We start from the raw sequence: 6,000 nt of genomic DNA, 5'->3' as shown, positions 1-6,000 counted from the left end.
GTGTTGGTTATATTTCAGGATTTTAGCAAACCACATGCAGTATACTGTATGGCCTCAGGTACAGCTGGACCCAGGGGTTCAAATGATGTGGTCATAATCTGACATCTCTCCACTCTGCTTTATCAAGCAGGCTCTCCCTTCAGGTAGGCGTATCTGTTCCCAACTTCAGGTTCAAGGATGGTGTGTCTTTTCTAGTCACACTCATACAAAAGTCCCAGGATTAGTTTCGACTGGGCCCGGTTGATTTGGCTTGAGTCAAATGCCCATTCCAAAACAAATGCTGTGGCCGTAGGAATGCTATACGGTGATTGACAGGCATAGGTTACAGACAATCCTGGAGACAGAAGAGTAATGCCAGTTCCTCAGAGGGAACTCAGAAGAATTGGGATGATTCTGGGCTGAGCACACAAAACAAGGCAATAGAGCTCAGAACAGAGTATGGGCTCTGAGAGGTGTAGTGGTGGAGACATCCCTTCAGAGTGAAGATCTTTGTGTTAGTAAATCTCTTTGTGGACAGGTGTCCACCAGGACAAATGGGAATGGTGTATAAGTATTTTGGTCCTTATTATGACTGTGGTAGATAAAGCTCCCCTTAAATATACAACTTGGCGAGGCGCCTGGGTGGCTCAGTCAGTTGAGCATCCGACTTCGGCTCGGGTCATGATCTAAGCCCCACGTCGGGCTCTGTGCTGACAGCTCAGAGCCTGGAGCCTGCTTCGGATTCTGTGTCTTCCTCTCTCTCTGCCCTCTCTCTCTCTCCCCCCTCTCTCTCAAAAATAAACACTTTTTAAAATACACAATTTGGCTAAATGGGAAACAAAGAATCATCTTATCATTATATTTGGCCCTGAGATTAGATTCTTTTTTCTGCTCTCGTGACAGAATCATTCTCTTCCTGTACACCAGTCGTTTGCATTCATTCATTCATATGCACATGCATTCATGCAGCCTGGAAGAATCTTCTATCTACCAGGTGGAAAGGACCCAGGATCACCCTCAAATAAGTGACCCCTTGGAAGGTGAATCCTCTAAGCAGATCCTAATTGTTCTCTCCCTAGGTACTGTCCTTCTTCCCACTAGTCCTGTGAAGTAGGTCCACGGTGCTTTCAACATTTCTGAGAAATACAACAAAAATTTAAACAGGGTGATTTTCTTTAACTTTTTATAATGGAAAGTGCCAAACAAAAGCAGAGTATAATGAACTCAAATGCATTTGTCATCCAGCTTCCATGATTATTAAACATGGACAATCTTATTCTATTTCCCCACTCACTTCCCAACCTCTCGATTATTTGGAAGCAAATCTCAGACAGCATCTAATCTGTAACTACATCAGCATCTATCTCTAAAAGGTAAGGATTTTATTTTTTTTGGGGGGGAGGGGGGACAAAGTCATTTATGATTATCACACCTTCAATAATCCCTTAATATCGTCAAATACGCAGTCCACATTTCCCCAATTGTCTTTTTTTTAATTTGCATATTTGAAACAGGACCCAAATAAAGTCCCAACGTTGTAATTGGTTGGTATGTCTCTTAAATCTTTTAACCTGTAGAGTCCCTTCTACCTCTGTTTATTTATTCATTTTGCCTTGAAAAGCAACTGTTTTAACAAACGAGTCTTTGTCCGACACTACACAGGTGAATTTCAAGGATACTGTTACAAAGCTTTCACATCAATAAGTGGACGGCCAGGGTGTCAGAGCACACTTAGCCCAGGGATTAGGACAAGAGCTCTAGGGGCGCCTGGGTGGCTCCGTCGGTTAGGCGTCTGACTTCAGCTCAGGTCATGATCTCACGGTCCGTGGTTTTGAGCCCCGTGTCGGGATCTGTGCGGACAGCTCAGAGCCTGGAGCCCGCTTACAATTCTATCTCCATCTCTCTGCCCCTCCCCTGCTTCCACAATCTCTCTCTCTCTCTCTCTCTCTCTCTCTCTCTCTCTCTCTCTCAAATATAAAATAAAGCATAAAAAAATTTTAAACCAAAAACCACTTTTGTGGTATCCAAACCCATATCTTCAGAGTTGGAGTTCCTCGAAATTCTAAACACGTTTTTAAACCACCAAAGGAGGGCAAAGGAGACAGCGGAGAGCAAAGCAGGGTGGTCACCACCTTGGGACTCTCCCCCCAAATAGTTTCAGCCCCAGTTAAAAGAAAGGCTGTCCTGAGCCAGGAAGGGGCTGCTCTCCTCATGGGCATCTCTCTGAAGTACCCGTGTTAGAAGCAGTGTGACGCTCACAGACCAGGCAGAAGTTCCTAAAGTCATGCCACACATCTCTGCTCAAGGAGCACTTGGCTCGGCCTTTCATTATCCACAAACACCAAGGTTCTTTGTAAGAGCGTTCAATATAAGTCTCCTCCTGTGGGCTTGGCCCCTCACCCTGACGGGGCAGCATGTATACACATGACAGTGAAAGAGAGAGAGACTATGGGTGTGTTTGTATAGAGGGGAAGGTTTCTTTTGAGGAGCTGGTGCACGTAATCATGGAGGCAAGCCCAAATTCTGCAGGGCGGACTGGCAGGCTGACCTAGGGAAAGAGCTGATGCTGCCGTCTAAGTCCCAAGGCCATCTGCTGCAAGACTCGCTCTTGCAGCTCAGGGGCGGTCAGTCTTTTGCGCAGGCCTCCACCGTTTGCGTGAGGCTCATTCACAGCAGCGGGGCAATCTGCTTTACTCAAAATGCATCCATTTAAATGTCAATGTCATCCACAACCATCCTCACAGAATGGTCGTTATTTGAGCAAACAGCCGGACACCATGTCCTAGCCAGGTTGACACATGAAAGTACCACCACCTCTCAGGGTGCGAGTGGGAGGAAAAAGGAGATTAAATTCCCCTGAGCTCAGATCCAAAAAGCAGGGCATGGCAGACAGCTCGAGACCCTGGACAAAGCCACCCTCCCGCCCTCCCCCCGACAGGGACTTGCCAGACAACAAGGTGCATGAACCCCGGTACACAAGCAGAGGCCCTTCTCCCCAGACATCTGTCTGTGGTGTATTCCAAAATAGTTTACTGAGTGCTCACTATACACAGGCACTGTGGCTCCGAATGTAATCAAGGCTCAGTTCTTCTGCATAACTAAAAACGGTTAAAATGCTGGAGCACCTGGGTGGCCCAGTCGGGTAAGCCTCCGACTCTTGATTTCAGCTCAGGTCATAATCTCACGGTTCATGAGCTCAAGCTCTGCACCAGTCTCTGCACTGGGGGTACGGAGCCTGCTTGGAACCCTCTCTTTCTGCCCTTCCCCGGCTCGCTCTCTCTCTCTCTCTCAAAATGAATAAATACACGTTTTGAAAATGGTTAAAATGGTCATTTTTATATTGTCTATTTTATCACAAAAAAAAAAAAAAAGACCAAGTTCTTGCCATCAAGGTTCTCAAAGTCCAGAGAAAGACAGAGAGAGAGAGGACAGATACAAAGCACAATTTCAGTGTAGGGGGTTACCCGTGGTAAGACAGGGCAGCCGGAGAAGCCAGACCCCACACAGGAACAGAAACGGCGGCTCGCTCATCTGCCCACCCTGTCCTTTCTCTCCTCCTTGAGCACAGCTGCTTTGGACACACGGCCAGTCAGGCCACAAGGCAGATCCCTCTAATACCCAAACCTGAAGATCTCACTTCTCCAGTCCTGCAGCTTCGAGGTGCCACTCCACACGCTATAACTTGTCTTATGTTAGGTACTCGCTAAAGCACAAACGTGCTTTTTAGTCACCTGATTTTTTTTCATTATGGAGGAAGCAATATTATAATAACTTTATACAATGCAATTACAGTCTCACCACCTGATCACACCCAACCTCAGCCGTCAAACGCTCAGACCAAAACTAGGGTGTTACCTAGGACTCTGGTGTCTCTCACAACCTCCTTCCAACCCTTCCTCTCCCGACAGGAAATCCTGTCAAGTCCACCTTCAAAATATGTCCAGAATCTCCTTATTTTGTTCGTCTCCACTGCTGCCACCCCAATCTGTGTCACCATCGTCTCCTTCCTACACTTCTGCTAGTTAGTTCTCCATCGCCCCCCAATAGTCTCTCCTCCACGCAGTGGCCAGAGTTGTCCTTTCAAATGTAAGTAAGGTCATGTCATGCCTCTATGTGCAATCTTCCAGTGACTTCCCATTTCCCTCAGGGAAATGATCTGGCTCCATCACTCCTTGCTCATCCCCTAGTCTATCCCCTAGTCTATCCCAGCTACAACGGCCTCCTTGTGGTCTTATATTACATGCCATGCCTACCTCTGTCTCAGGGCCTTTGCACTGAATTTTGGCAGAATTTTGAAGTCAGGAAAGTTCCTGTTCCGAATCTCAACCTTACCACTTGGTATCTTTGAGTCTTTGAGAAAGAAATATAACTCCTCTTGAGTCCTACATCACCTCCTCATAAAGTTATAGGAAACAAACAAACAAACAACAACAAACAAAACCACCTAACACAAACCAGCTACATGGGCCCTTCTCCTTAACTCAGTGTGTTACAGAACCCTGAAATCCGATTCATGTTCCCAAAGCGCAGTGAGTCAATCTCTGAATCACCAGGTTTAATTCACAGAAAGCTTTATTATCAGAAGGGCAGCCCAACCAGCAGTCAGGAAATCAGTCCCAAGTCTGCCTTGCCCTGTTAAGCTTAGGAACAGTTTATGTATGATTAGCAAATTATGTGGGGGTTAGGGCAGGAACTGGATGGGCCTCGAAACTTCTCTAGGAGGCTTGAAACTTCTCCAGGTAACACACAGTCCTCGGCGTCCTGGCACCATCCAGGGGTCCTAGTTCCTTACCTGTTGACCTCACATCTGATACCGGTTCGGCAAGACAGACATTATCAACCTGCATCCCATCCCTGGTCCCTGTAATTAACCTCAGGAAAAAGAACAAAAGGACAAGGTTAATAATTCTTACAAGGTGGTGAAGGAATGTGCCCACGGGCAGTGTGTGAAGTTACCATGGAGGGAGAAACTAGTAAAGATTTAAGTGAAAAAACATACCTGGGTGCATCAACAAGAGTGACCCAAAGCCATAATAGCTTTCTTGACATTGAGAATGTGGACATCAGAATCTCACTGATTAGCCTTTAATTAAATGAGAAAGTGATCATCTGTGGATTTTTAAAGTATATGACGGCGAAGATTATCACTAAAATTACTGCGTTTGAAATAAGCTTCAGAAATATTTCCTTTTTGGGGGTCCCTGGGTGGCTCAGTCGGCTGAACATCCAACTCTTGATTTTGGCTCAGGTCATGACCTCAGGGTCATGAGATCAAGCCCCAGGTAAGGCTCTGCACTAGACGTGGAGTCTCTTTAAGATTCTCTCTCTCTCTCTCTCTCTCTCTCTCTCTCTCTCTCTCACCCTCTACCCTTCTCCACTCCCTACCCCCTCTAAAAAAAAAAAGAAAGAAATATTTCCTTTTTTAAGGTAAATAAAGATTTTTTGCAAATTAATCTAACCTCACAACAGCTTCACTGATTTTATGTGTTGTTAAACACTTGGTTCCCCTCACCATACATCACCAATGAAGAAGTAAGGTAGAATTTTCTGTCAAATAAGAATTCAATGAGATTTTTAAAAATTCTGTTCCTTTTGATCTGTCAGCTGTTGGCACTATCAGAGATCTGGTTAGGGCCTTAATGTGGCCTCCTGACCCGGTAGTTTTAGTCTTTAAGCAACAGGACTGGAGGCTTGCCCCATCCTCCTAGGTCTCCATTAAAGCATGTCTATTTTAGTATTGGGTGCAGAAAAGCTTGAAAAATTAAACTGGTGAGGAAAGGCAGAGCCCATACCTTTCAACCCTACTTCAGCTACCTGTGTTTTAGGATGACCCTTCTTAGTTGTATCAAGCAGAAGGTGTTACCTGGCTTCTTGTGAATATACTCATTTCTAGTTCTCCAATTCGCTTTGACCTAAGGGAGAAAATTCACTTTGCAGCTTGGCAGGAGTGCGACTGACTTTGCAACTGATTTGATCACCCAGTGGAGACAAAAAAAGTCTTCCTCTTAGTACATCGATGTT

The sequence above is a fragment of the Felis catus genome, chromosome B1, assembly GCF_018350175.1.
Source record: "Felis catus isolate Fca126 chromosome B1, F.catus_Fca126_mat1.0, whole genome shotgun sequence".
Taxonomy (NCBI): domain Eukaryota; kingdom Metazoa; phylum Chordata; class Mammalia; order Carnivora; family Felidae; genus Felis; species Felis catus.
The sequence above is the reverse complement of the archived record's forward strand: the minus strand, read 5'-3'. Positions refer to the sequence as shown.